Raw genomic sequence first — 15,108 nt, 5'->3', positions numbered from 1 at the left:
TACCGCCTCTCCTGCTTTTTATCTGCAGTGAACTTGAAACTCCATCTGCCTTATTTTTCTGCCACCAGGACTGTTCTCAAAGTCCCTGAATTGAACACTCCCAGACTGCTTTTGTGTTTCTGCTGGACATTTTGTTACTGTGACAAGCAGGACCTACTTCCCAGTCTGCCCTTTGTTGCAAAGGAATTGATTTTTCTGTCATTTGGTTTAACTTTGCTACTTTGGCTGAATTTCTGAAAATAATGGTGGAAGACAAGAATCCACATTGACTGCCTCCTACAAAGGAGAAAGAACTCTGAACTGCCTTTGGCTGAAGTGAGAGTGTGTGTTAGCTACTTTTCTGTAGTAATGATACCATAACCAAATCAACTTGTAGAAGAGGTCATTTTGGACTTCAGTTCCAGAGGTGTAACAGTCATCATAGTGGAAGGCGTGGCAGCAAGCAGCAGATATAGTGGCAGGAGCAAGAGACTGAGAGGTCATGTCTTCCAAATCAAACACGAAATAGAGAGAAAGAGAAAACTAGAAGTAGTGTGAGTGTAGAGGCCCTCAAAGAGCAGTCCAAGTGAAATACTTCCTCCAGCAAGACCCAACCTCAGAAACTTCCCCAAACAGTTCTACTAATTGGGACCAAGGGTTCGAATGCCTGAATCTATGAGAGACATTTCTTATTCAAATAACCACATTCCATTGATTGCTCCCCATTGGCTTATAACTATCTCATAATGAAAAATGCATTTAAAACAACTTTAAACAGTCCATAGTCATTTTCTGTCTCAGTTTCAACACTGCTTAAAAGTCACAAGTCTCACTATGTGGTAGTGGCATACACTTTTAATCTCAGCACTTGGGAGTCACAAGCAGGTAGACCTCTGTGAGGTCAGGGCCAGTCTGGTCTACAGAGTGAGTTCTCTGTCTCAAAAAACCAAAATACAAAAAAACAAATGTCCCATGTCTCTTCTGAGGCAAAAGACAATCTCTTACCTGTAGCCCCTTGTAAAATCAAAACACAAATCATATGCTTTGAACATGTAACATATATTATACAAAATATATTACCATTACAAAATAGAGGAATGGGGGCATAGTAAATAAATACCTGGTTAAAGCAAGACCAACATCCTGCAGAATAAACACCAAATCCTGTAGCTCTGCGACTGATGTCTAGTACTTTAAGGGTTATATAGTTCTGACCCTATAGCTTTGCTACCTACAGCATGTATCTCTTTCTTGATCTGGTTTTACTCCTAGTAGGCAGATGTCTCATGGTTTTAGAATCTCAAACATCGTAGAGTCTCCACTGAAACTCAGGATTCACTTTTATAGCTTTACACAATGGCCTCCCATAGCCTTGTATAACATTACAAGGTAATGTTTCTTGGCATCAGCTGCTTCCTGAAACCGAGGAGGAAGAATTCAGAGCTCCCCCATTTTAGTATTGTTCATGTCTCTAAATCAGTACCACACAGATGACACTGATAAGTGTGGCTGACAGTTGAGATGGATCCTCAGATACTGACCACATTAGCAGAAGTTTCTCAATGTTGGAGTTCTTCCAGGAAAAGGCTCACTTCCAAAAGCTAGACACTTGTCTGGATGCACCCTTCCCTCTCTTACAGGACAAAGAAGGCATATCTGTATCGACTGATTTGATGGTTACCACCTCTCTTTCAGCACATGCTTTGCCTATAGAATTAAGCTTTCTAGTGTTCTTTTTTCCTACAAACTGTACATTGAATTTCTTTCTGTCCCATGTGTTCCTTCTCATTGTAGACTTGCATAGGGGAGATCAATGATAACCAAGCCACAGATATAACATTATAAATTCTTGACATTTCTCCACCAAGGATATTAGTCCATTCGTTTTTAATTAAGTCTCATGCAAATTCTCAGGACACGGGCAGAAAACAGTTACATTCTTGCCCAAGATATTATCTGACTAGCCTCTGGCTTAGATGTTGAATCCTTTCTTCCCTCTGAAACCTCTTGAGCTGGGCCTCACTACTGTTTCCCAGGCTTCCACTAGAAAGGCTCGGCTTATAGCATTCAACTAATTTTCTAGTCCAAGTCTTCTACATTCCTCCCAAATACAACATGGTCAGATTTGTCTTAGTTAAAGTTTCATTGCTGTAAAGAGATACTATGACCACACTATCTTATGAAGGTATTCTTATGAAGACAAACATTTAGTTGGGGTGTTTGGTTCATAATTGCCATGGCAGGAAACAGGGAAATCATGCAGACAGATATGGTCCTAGAAAAGTATCTGAGAATTCTACAGCTTGATCCACAAGCAGCAGAAGACTGTGTGCCTCACTGGGCATAGCTCAAACATACATGACCTCAAAGCCTGCTTCCATAGTGACACATTCCTCCAATAAGGCCACACCTACTCCAGCAAGGCCACACCTCCTAATAGTGTCATTCCTTATGGCTCAATCATTCACACACATGAGTCTATAGGCACAGGATTTCCACATTTCTCTCAACACGGGTTCTTTACAGTATCAATCCAGTCAGTGGTACCAACTTCTGTGTTAGTTACTTTCCCATTGCTGTGATGAAATGCCATCAGAACCTACAGAAGAAAGAGCTTATTCTGGCTTACAGTTTTAGAAGGGATAGGAGCCTATAGTGGTAGGGAGGCAAGGCAGCAAGAGCAGGAACTGAGGAAGCATATCCTTTGCTGCAACCAAGATGCAAACTGGAAATCGAGTGAAGCTGTAAGCCCTCAAAGCCCACCTTCAGTGAGGTACTTCCTCTAGCAAGGCACACCTTCTAAACCTTTCCAACAGTGGCACGAAGCATTCAAATGCAGGCTGAAGGGGATGCTTCTCATTTGGACTGCTAGGTTGTACAAAACAGGTTGTTTGTAATAATGCAGTTTTGACTATTGTCTTCTCAAATGCATATAGCACTGGGGGAAGGGTGTCAAAAGATACTTTTGATTCAAACCCCAGTTTTCTTTAAATGAATTGGATTAACATAAAGGTACTGTGATTGTTTCCATTTCATTTTGGGATAGCTTGCCGGATTTCCCTGACTATGATAGAATTCCTAAATGCAGGAGTGGACTAGGATTCTATTTCCATCAGTAAATAGCTAATTCTATTAAGGACTCCTTAAATATTTTTAACAATATTTAAAAGATAACTTCAAATACACAGTTTTATATTGCCATTGATTGAATCATCAGTCATGTTTCAAACTAAATTAATTTTAAAAAGCAAGGTTCCTTGGGGTTATCTTTCTTTCTCCAATGCAGGCAACATACAGACTTGAGCTGTGCAGTATGGTCTGTGTAATTCCAGTTATGAGCATTGGGCAGAAGATTCTTGAATGCAAATTCAGCCTGGGCTGCACATTGAGAGCCTGTTCCAAAAGCAGCTTTGGGAATATGAGTTCAACTTGCTTGTTCAGGCTTGGGTATAGATTAGAAACGTGACTCACTCTATTTTGCCCATTGCCCAAGATTTCAATAAGGCAGATGACTGTCTCTCACAGCTCATAATAGCACACTTAAATTCTGATCTACAAATATGCTGCCAGCCGTGTTCTTTTTGAGGATTTTAGATTGAAAACCTGCAGCTGTGTTTGTGCAGTAATTTAGAAGCCCTATTACATATGCAAGGGACTGGATTCCATGGCTCAATCACAATTCATTCATTTTGCTTTTTTTATACCAAAGAAATAAATTCTGAAAACTATATGTCATTATAGTCAGCTCTTTAAAAACAAATCACAAAATGAAGAGATTGAAAATGATAGTCCCACAAAACTCACAAATCTATTTCATTTCCCATTAAATAAAGTTCATGGCCAAAATTCCAGATATCTATTTTTATGTATGATATTTAGCAAATGTTAATTAACAATGTATGTGACCATCATAAAAGTAAGTAGAATAGAAAGTACGTACGTACGTATCTTACCTTGAGAACCTTGGATCTTAGTAGAAAATGGTTAGAATAGCATGTGGGGGGGAGCATTGAGTGAGTGTGAGTGTGCTTATGAGTGTGTATGAGTGTTAGTATATGTGTCTCTGTGTGTGTGGTATTGTGAGTGTTCAAGTGAGTGTGAGCATGTATGTTTGTGGTATGTGTGTATATGTCCGTGTGTGAGTGTGTGTTTGTATGTGTGGAGTATATGTGATGTGTGCCTCTGTGTATGTGTGTGGTCAGATGTGTGTACATATTATAGAGGGCCTCATGATGGATGAGACTGAGCATGTTTACATATACTACGAAATTCTGGAGCATTTATCCTTCGGGTGCCCACACCTGCATGACCATCTTACTTGTGGTCTTCAGAGCAATAATTTCTACAGTATTTATTTACTCGAATTTCTACAGTGACCCAAGTAAAAGTATTTTCAGTTGATTATCATATCCTTAAGCCCCATTATAAAATGTTGTATAAGGACTGGAATAGTGGACTAGTCTCATAAGGGTAAATAGTGACCTCAAATTTAAATTTCAACTTTCTGGGCTTTTCCTGACCTGGGCTTTTCCTATACTATTTTTGCTGTGTGTGTGTGTGTGTGTGTGTGTGTGTGTGTGTGTGTGTGTGTGTGTGTGTCTGTGTGTCTGTGTGTCTGTGTGTCTGTGTGTCTGTGTGTCTGTGTGTCTGTGTGTGTGTCTGTGTGTGTGTCTGTGTGTGTGTCTGTGTGTGTGTCTGTGTGGTGTGACAGGAGTTGTATCAACTTGTAAGGAAAATTACTTACTCTGCACCAGTCACACATGTTTTTAAAAGTGCTATGCAAGCAGAACTTTTGTTATTAAACTAGTAGATAACATGGACCTTTCCAATTTACTCTTGAGCTGCCTTTCAGATGTGTGCTGATGTAAATGTGAGGCTTCTGCCTGAAGTAACTGCTTCTGAGCTGAGTTTTCAAGAACATACATGGATGCAATTCATGCAACACATAGCTCTCATGAATGCTCCTAAACACTTTCCACTCCATCATCTTCTGTGAGCCTTGGGGAGATCAATATCCCTCTCCTGGTTCCAAATCTGTAGTCAGAACTTCATCACCAATGAGTCCCTAGTCACAGTCAGCCCAGGCTCAGAGGTGATGGTGAAATACCTGGAGGATGGGCAGCTGAGCATCAGGACGTGAGAAGAGAGGCTTCAGGTCGAGAGTAGCTGCAGAGAAGAACTTATAAACTTTTATTATAAACTTAATAAAAGGATGCACTAAGTCCAATGACTTACCTGCCTACAATGATAGGCAGAGGTATGATAGATAGCAAGGTGGGTATATCTGGTAAGTAAAAATTATTTAGATATTAGATAGCTAGTGAGAGGTAGATGATTAGATAGATGGATATAGATAGATAGATAGATAGATAGATAAATAGATAGATAGATAGATAGATAGATAGATAGATAGATAGATAGATAGAGGCTTTTCTTGCCATAGAAAGACAACAGGATCTATACAGATGATCAAATTGAGAGACTGCATTTAATGTTAGGCTATACAGATTAGGATCTCTGTTTACTACTTGAAAGTTATATGATTTGAGGCAGTTACCAAAACTCTCTCAGACCTTACCCTTTCTCCCAGAAAACAGACAGAGGTAGTAATACTATTGAACTGTCAGTGTATGGATTATATGGATTAATCTTAGTCCAGATGTGTCCAACCTTTTGATGATATGACATAATAATGTAGTCTACAAATGTGTTGGGCCACATGCATAGCTATCCTAGAATGCATGCAGTTGCACGCATACTAGGATGTCCTTGAAGAGACTTGAACAATGTCCAGAATATAAAATGTTCCCTGTGATCCTAGTTAGCATTATGTCTGTGGAACATGATTGAAAGTAGTTCTAATTTAACTCAATTTGTAACCTTGAACAGACATTCGATTTCTTTGGATCTCCTGAGGTAAGATGGAAGAGTAGGTCTTGAGGAACCAGTGCTTCTGAGATTTCAGTGTATCTGGGATTCTTGGGGATGCTGCTAAATGCAGGTTCTAGCTCAGCAGGTGTTAGGGTGAGGCCTGGGACTCTGCAGGCAGCAAATGATCAGCATAAGACTGGTGCTACCAGCCTGGGTATCAAGCTTAGGAGTACATAGGTGGCTGCTGAAAAGGTGGGTGAAGGGGGTGTTTGCAGATGTGGCCTCCAGATAGAGACAGTTTACAAAAGAGAGGTAAAGAAGCAATAGAGACTCCTCTTAGCTTTCTCTTTTCTACTCTGGAAAGTAACCTGCCATGACCTGTAAGTAGGATTTGTAGGGTGTATCTATGTGTATGTGTAAAACTCTGTGTGTGTTCAAGTATGGGTGCTGTGCGTGTACATATCTGTGTGTTTGTTTACAGGACGTAGGTCATTATTACCACTCTGCACGTTAAAAACTGACCTTAAGCAAGCTGCTTTCCAGCCTCGCTATTCCACACAAATCACAAGACTACCAGTACTTTGGGATTCTATGATAATGACCTAATATAATGCCTACCATGCTTAGCTTAACATCTGAGCTCGTGACGTGATCAATACTCAGGTGAGGTCATCTGTCAGAGTTCTCATTATTGCCATCATCATTCAGTTAGGTGCAGAGGAAGGCTGAGCATGACAACCCAGGTTAATCTCAGCACCCACACAGAGCAGCAGGTCCCATACTCCAGTGTGCACCAGAATCTGCTGGAGGCTCATTCTACATACACCTGGGCTTTGCTCCACAGATACTAGCTCTGTAAATATGTACATTTTGGGTGGGGAACAACATTCCACATTTCTAACAGATTTACAAGTAAGGAATAGAGCTTGTTTGGGTATCATCTATTGCAAGCTTCTGATCTGTAACTATTCACAATGCCTGGCTTGGTTAAGAGATAAGGAATTTCTAGGAAGAGACCTTTCCACAGAAATAGAGTGTCCTCAAGTGGGAGACTTTCTCTTTGTCATCTCTGTGAACAGTAGCTTAAATATAACTTAACTTCCCTTTCTGACTTAAGTCATCAAGTATTTAATTGATCTTGGTTTCATAAGAAAGCAGGGCCTTTGACTTGTGAACTTAAAATCAACCTAAATAGTATTTACAGAATGTATTTCTGATGGTAAAACCATAGCTTGCTAAAGAAGTGGTGGTGAACCAGGTCAGAGTGGGTTCCCTGGGAATGTTATCTCCTGCACTGTCATGCTTTCTATATGGGTCAGCTGCAGAAGCAGGGCACATATAGACTTGAGAGAAGGACCAGAGAGTCTCAGAGCAGGCCGATATGGGTATATGCTTTTTGCAATGTGCTGGATCTTCAATTTTGTCATTTTCTTTCTCCAGAATATATACTTCATTACCATTCCTCATGGCTGTTAAGATATAGCAAATCTATAATGCTTCATCAGCATATCTGCCTAAATATGCAATGAACAAGTTCAAAAACAAGTACACATGTTGGGATGGATAGGGAAAGACTGAGGCCTCAGCCCTACACAGAGAACTGCAGGCAATTAAGGAATGCTGAGAGCAGGAGAAATAGTCTTCCCCAGTGAAGAGCATGTTAAATTGTTATTTAATACCAAGTTGCCAGCTTTGAAAATATACATATAAGTAACAAATTAAGTACTGAGGCTGCTGCAAGCTAAACTTCATTTATTTAGGAATATACCTACATATGTAGACACACACACATTTGTAATAATACACACACACACATATGTATATGTATACATATATTTATAACAATACACACACATATACATGTAATAAGTAATTAATAAAGAGGCTATAAACTTGAAAGAGAGCAAGGGGTGTACATGAGAGAGCTTGATGATAGAAAACGAAAAGGAGAAATAATATAATTACATTATAATCCCCAAAATAAAAGGAAATTCTATAAAAACAACAACAAAAGAAGTCTACCTGGCAGCCATATTGAAGAGTGAGTAGGAAGACTGGGATGAAGGTTATGGTAGACACTGAGGCTGCTGCAAGCTAAACTTCATTGTCTCCATAAGGTCTGCTCTCAGCCTGTGGCATGCAGCCCAGCATAGGTTATGTGATTGCCTCTGCAGTTCTGTTCTTTGTTGCCAAGACAGAGGCAGATTGACTCCAAAGCCCATCAGCTTTCACCCCTGCCCAAGATCTTTCAACACATTCTTAGATCGCTGCTTAGACGTACAAAGGTAGTAGAAGCAGACTTGATAAGAACTTATCAACTTAATAAGAACTATAGATCCACAAGAGTGTGGGGACCTATGCAGAAACTACAGAACTCATTGTGGAGCTTAGCTTCATAGTCTCAGTTGTATTTATGTTCTACAAGATGAAAGCCAGCCTATCATTGGCACCCAGTTATGCCCTATGCTGTAGGAAGACTCAACCACCACTCAATTGTCACTCATATTACAGGGCTACTGTATTCATTTTCAAGTAGTAGCTTATGCAAATACTGTTGTACATGAAAAAAGGGAAATGGCATAATACTACATATTAAATTTGAATACATTGATTGTTCAATTAAATATGGTCAATGTTAGCCGTATACATACATACATACATATAGATAGATAGATAGATAGATAGATAGATAGATAGATAGATAGATAGACAGACAGACAGACAGACAGACAGACAGACAGACAGACAGATAGATAGATAGATAGATAGATAGATAGATAGATAGATAGATAGATAGATAGATTTCTTTGTATACTAAGCATTTCTGTTATAAACCTTGTGGTTCATTTGCTGTTGCAATGGCTTTGACTTGATGAAAACATTTTAAATCTCTCTCTCTCTCTCTCTCTCTCTCTCTCTCTCTCTCTCTCTCTCTCTCTCTCTCTCACACACACACACACCTTTCCTGCTTTCTTCTACATCTCCTTTCCTTCCTTGTATGGTGAGGACCCATATGACAATGCATGCATTGCCTCATTGCCTTGAAGCTGTCTGATTGACACTAACTTACAACAAAGGCTAGGCTGGAGTCATCTGTGGTCCTGGTGTCCTGGATTTATTCACTGACTGCATTTCTGAAGTAACCATTCTTCTTAGTAGTCATGGGACAAGTTGGCGCATCGGTAAGCTCTGCTAATTTATCACCATCACTCAAATGGTTCGCATTATGTAAGTCTGGTCCTGTATGTGCTCAGATTGCCTGACACTGACCATAGTGGTATGGACATACTCCTTGCTGGCACGTTCAACCTGAGAAGACCTTTCAAACTGATTAGATGTTTTGGCTGCTGGTGTTTTCTAGAGGTGATGAACTGTTTACCCTGCAATGTTTTTGCTCAGAAAATAAATAGAATGCCATTGTAGATGAGGCAGAAGAAATCAGAGAATCCCAAATTTAAATACACTGGCTGAGTTCTGATGTCTGTGACAAAGAAGAGACCTTACAGTCTTGAAATGGTGACATATTCTTGGGGTACTGTGTGTGTCATGAGTTATCAATGTGTTTTGCGTCACTGTCTTGTGCAAATTGACAAACAATAGCACTGTATGTGTTTCCTGGTAAATGCACATCTTTTTCTTTACAAAAACATCGTTTAATTCATAGCTATGAGTTATTTTGTGATATGTTTATTACCTGAGATGGTATGCTTTCAAACTTAGTTTTCCCTTTGTTTTGTGAGAACATTAGGATAGTGTTCAAATAGACCATTTCCAGATAGAACTGGATAAAGCTCTGTAAAAAGAAAATGAATTTACTTTATCAATGATAATCTTCCTAAATTGTCTCCTGGCCCCATACACTACAGAAACGATTTTTTGTGTGTGTGTATAGATGAAAGGCTTCAAGCCTGTATGGCTGTCAACAATCCTACATAGCCAGAATGCCCACCTTGCCCCACTGCTCGTTAAACACATATATTCCATTTCTCTGACTAAGCCTCAGCGCTTATTTATTGCTACATTGAATTGTAGTGAAGGTAAACACCAATCTATCAGGATGGGATAACATTTTTCACCAGACCACATCATAGTTCCTCCTACACTTGCACAAACCTCTGATGGATGCCCTCTGGGAGCCAGTATAGTTACAATAAAGTTCTTTTCTGGGACAATGAGGCCCTCAGACTGGTCAAAGAACCAGGCACAATCAGGAGCCTCTTGAAAGATTCCACTTAATTCTAAGAAGGAGTGGAAAGGGCTGCCATGTTTTGGGAATAATGCCTTCCCCACATCTTGTTATCTTGAAAGTAGGTCCCTAGTGTAGCTATGTTGGGAGCCAGTGCAAACAGTCAGAGCTGGACCTGTGGGAAGTGATTATGTCATTAAGAACAATTAATGCTTTTGACACTGTCAGAAAGAGAGGGATGGAGGGGATGCAGACATTCCTCTAAGATCTCTAGTTTTCTGTCTCATGTGCTCACTCCTACAAGTACTCCCTCCTTGGTGATGTCATGTGCCAAAGGCCTCACAGAGCTTAACCGCTATAAGAAAATAAATCTCTTGTCTCTAGGAACTATTCATCCTAGACTTTTCTTCAGGTAGCTTTCACCTTTGCTATTTTTCAACATTTTCAAATGCCATGGTGTTTCTTCCCCTAAATACACCCTTGCTGTGGGCCTGGTACTGGGCAAGATTGCCTGTCTGCAAGGACAAGCTCCATGTGGCCCTGAATGAGGCAGTTATTTCCATCCTCACTTCCATGTGAAGCACCTGGAGCTGAAGAATCCCCCTGCGTCATGTGATGACTTAGACACAAATACTGAGTGCAAACCTTAGCCAGTTCCACAGCCTGCATGCACCACTGTGACATCCTCTGTTTTAAATCTGTGCACTATAGAAACTCAGGCCTGCTCACACTCGCTCTGGATGTGAGCCTCCCCAATTTTATTCTCTCTGGCTCTCCTAAAATATGTTCTACAGCTGTTTGTAGATGCTCTGTGACTAGAGCTTTGCACAGTGAAGATGCAGAGCTGGTTTTATTGTAAAAGACAGCGATCACACAGGAAAGTAGATTTCAGAAAATCCCACATTGCCCTCAATGGAGAATCTCATCCAAATTGCTGAAAACAAGTAAAATTGAATTTATGAGTGTCATTTCTGATATGGCTCACTCAGAGATTTTAAGGATTTGCACATAGCCAGTAATCATATGAATCATATTATACTTGTTATAGCTGGAGGATTGCTTCATTCCTTCTGAAACAGAAAAGATGTTTCCGCTGAATATTTAAAAATTATTTTCCATTTTTGTATTTTGTTTTAGTCTATTCCCCATTGTTGTAGCAAAGTACCTGAGTTACTTGCACAAAAAATGACACTTGTTTAGCTCAGAACTTTGGAGGTGATCTGGTCTCTGGCAGGTTCTTCGGGTTTATCACATGGTTTTGGATTTGGGGAGAAACCATACAGGGAAACAGAAGCTAGAAAGCGTGTCAGAGGCAATTTAGCAAAACTAACTCAGGACCCTACCAGAAGTGAATTCCCCAACTGCATGAGAGATTCCAAGAGAACCCATTATTAATACCTCCAATTGTTTAGTTCCTGGTAAAACTGTCTTTCGAATAGCTAGAAATGAAGGTTCAATTTTAAAATTCTTGGTTCTCTTACCTTACTTTCTCACTCATTCTTTGCTTGATGCACCTTAATCAACCAGAGCCTTCTTGTTAGTTTTTTTTTTTTTAATTCTTTGTCAGTTCAACACATGTAGATGATGTAGTTTGGTAGTTTTCACCCCGTTTCCCTCTTGTATCCTCTTGCCTCTTCCCCTTCTTCATTCCAATAAGTTTTCCCACTTTCTTGTCTTTTGCATTGTGACCCAGAGTTTAATTGAGATTGCTTGTGTGAATGTGGGTGTGTGTTGGTGTGTGCTGTGTGTTGGTATGTGGGTGGTACGTGGGGTGTGTTGGTGTGTGTGTGTGTGTGTGTGTGTTGGTGTGGGGGGTATGTGGGGTGTGTTGCTGTATGTGTGTGTGTGTGTGTGTTGGTATATGTGTGTGTGTTGGTGTGTGTGGGGTATGTGGGGTATGTTAATGTCTTAGTAGGGGGCATTTTCTGTAGTATGGAAGATGATCAGTGGCTAACCCAGCAATAGATTGTATTAGTTAGGGTTTTACTGATGTGAACAGACACCATGACCAAGGCAAGTCTTATAAAAACAATATTTAATTGGGGATGGCTTACAGATTCAGAAGTTCTGTCCATTATCATCAAGATGGGAGCATGGCAGCATCCAGGCAGGCATGGCACAGGCAGAGCTGAGAGTTCTATGCCTTCATCCAAAGGCTGCTAGTGGGAGACTGATTTCCAGGCAACTGGGGTGAGAGTATTAAGCCCACACCCACAGTAACACACCTACTCCAACCAGGTCACACCTATTGCTACAAGGCCACACCTCCAAATGGGGCCACTCTCTGGTCCAAGAATATACAAACCATCACATAGATCAACTGCCAGTTTCTCCACAATGGTAGACTGATGGTACTATCTTAATGCTTTCATTTTCACACAGACTATTAGTGTGCTGCTGGTTTCCTGCAGCTGCAGATGGACCCTATAATTAATAGTAGATTTTAATTTTGACTAGAGCATGTTTGTAATGCTAGATAATATTCTTGATAGAGTTCATCTGATTTTGAATATTTTGTTATGATACTATAAGAATGAACTGTTGTTCTCTAGTTGCTCAATTATTCTGGTTCTTCAAGAAATATCATTAACAAAATTGTTATATATAATCACTAAATGTTATATATAATCAAGTCTTGTATATTAAATGATACATATTATTATCTACAATTATTGTATACTATTTATACTGTGCTAATAGAATAACTCTGATTTGACATATGGCCAAAACTTTTATGCCTAAGCATGTGCCAGAGAAAATATGAGTTCCAGCATCCATATAATTATTTAAGAACGTAAACAGCTGGTTTATTTGTAATATCTATAAGGTGTAAAACACCAAGAACTCATCAACTGGAAATGGAATAGAAAAATTGTGGTCTTATTGTATGGTAGAATATGGAACAGAAATTTAAAGTAGAATTTTCAAATCCACATAATTAAGTGGCTATATCCTAAAATGTTACATTAAATGAAAGAAAGCAGATATAAGAAGTAGCATACCTTTCGATAATGTTTAAATGAAGTTCAAGGTCTGGTGAAACTAATCAGTAATTACAGAAGCCGACAGTGGTCGGCTTCTCTAAAGGGGTCAAGGTTGGCAGAGAAGAGGAGGTTCCCATTTTGCTGGGACTGTGTTCTCTGTTGTTCTGGCTACTGATAATCCAATGGCATAGAAATACAAATACTGAATTGAACAATATCATTGAGGTATTTTACCATGTGTCTACTTCAGACCAGTAAACTTATTCATCTCTGAATTTTTTGAAGCCTAACCTTTTGCTTTCTCTAATCTGCCTTGGCACACCAAAGCCTATCTATTTTCATTGTATTTGTGAAGAGATGACTTACACTTCACTGGAGTTTGGCCTAGTGACAGTGTAAAGTAACACTATGTACCACAAAAGCAACCAATACATTTTCATGTTTCAGTAACTTTACACAAAAGAAGCTGCTTGTTCAATGATGGACCAGTTCAGGTGGCAGAGACTGTTTCATCTCCTCATGGTGAGAGAAGGACCTTCCAGCTACAGCTTAGTAGTAGTATCTTCTACATCTAGCTGGGATACAAAGGGTGAGAACTGTGTGGCAGTTCTCTAACTAGTAGCACGCATGTTTCTGTTTTCTTTTGGTTACTGTTCTGTCACATATCTAAGACCTAGGGACATGTTTTAGTGATTCCCACTTTCTGTCCCACACGCCTGCCCCATGACTCCCTCCCCTTTGTACAAGCAGAAGGACTGGCACAGTATAAATTCTGTGCTGGTGTGTAGGTCTAAAGTTGAGCACATTATTTTATGCTCCAGGATTAGCTTCCTCATCTTGAAAGTGGACTGTGGGATACTGTTTTGATGCATTTAAGAGAAACCTTAAAAAGATCTGTGAGGTACTTAGGCTAGAACCTGGACCATGTGTTTAATACGCGTGAACTACTAACTACATTTCATGCTCCATGCTATTCACAGCAACATGCAGTGTCCTCTGTACCTACATGTTCCTGGTTTCTGCCACACAAAAATAAATAAATAAAAATAAAAAATGGTCTGTTGTACATGACTATCCTCCAAACCAAACAACAGCCATAATTGGGAGTTCAACTGTGCCCCCTTGTAACAGCTTAAGCTGGCTAAGCTTCTTGACTGTCCACATCCCTTCACAGGGGTATGAGGAGAGTCACAAAACCCTTGCCTGAGAATCTGGTTATAGAGGCATTCTCAAATGATTGATAGAGGCAATGCTGCTTTAATGGCCTCTTTGGGGAAGGGCTACAGTATATAGTCTAGGAAAGATAAGGTTGGGGCTCCATATGTGTGGCTATAGGAAATCCCTCATTCCTAATGGTAAAGACTCTCCAGGTGGTGCCTTTTCAGGAGGAGCACCCACACCTTTGTAAGTAACCCCTCACTTATGCTTTGTAAGGAAGCCCACTAAAGTCATTTGCTTTGGTGCAATCAGGCTTCTGTCTGTGGTTGGGGCCTTAGAAGGAAGGGGACGAGTAGATGTTTATATTTCCCCAAAGGAAGGAATTTTAGCTATAGGCTCCAGTCCTTCTCAAGGGTCAGCTCCATGAGTATGTGTTCTACACTGCTGTGCTTGCACAGGGCTTAGTGGCTCTCCTCAACTGGGAATTTGAACATCAGATATTTTATCAGTTATTTACATTACAGTTCATAATAGTAGCAAAGGTTACAGTTATGAAGTATCAATGAAATAATTTTATGGTTCAGATCACTACAACTTGACCCCACGTAACAAACATGTAACCAAGGGTCCCAGAATTCGGAAGGTTGTAAACCCAGGGCTTAACTGATTACTCCACTGTCATCAAATTGACTTCACTAATGATTTCATCTTTAAACTTGCATTTTATAAGGGAAATTTTATAGTACAAGGAGCCATGTGCATGCCCACAAGAAATAGAGAATGAAGGTCTCCCACAACTTTCCCTGGTCCTTCACATGTAAAATGTCGGTGGCCGGTGAGCATTCCAGAGGTGTATTAGGTACGCATGCTTCATTGAGAACTGAGGAAGAGCACAACTAATCCAAGGGGTCATGGTCTTTCAGCAGAACT

The sequence above is a fragment of the Mus caroli genome, unplaced genomic scaffold, assembly GCF_978045245.1.
Source record: "Mus caroli unplaced genomic scaffold, Mus_caroli_1 scaffold_12, whole genome shotgun sequence".
In the NCBI taxonomy this organism is placed as follows: domain Eukaryota; kingdom Metazoa; phylum Chordata; class Mammalia; order Rodentia; family Muridae; genus Mus; species Mus caroli.
Note: the sequence above shows the minus strand (reverse complement) of the source record.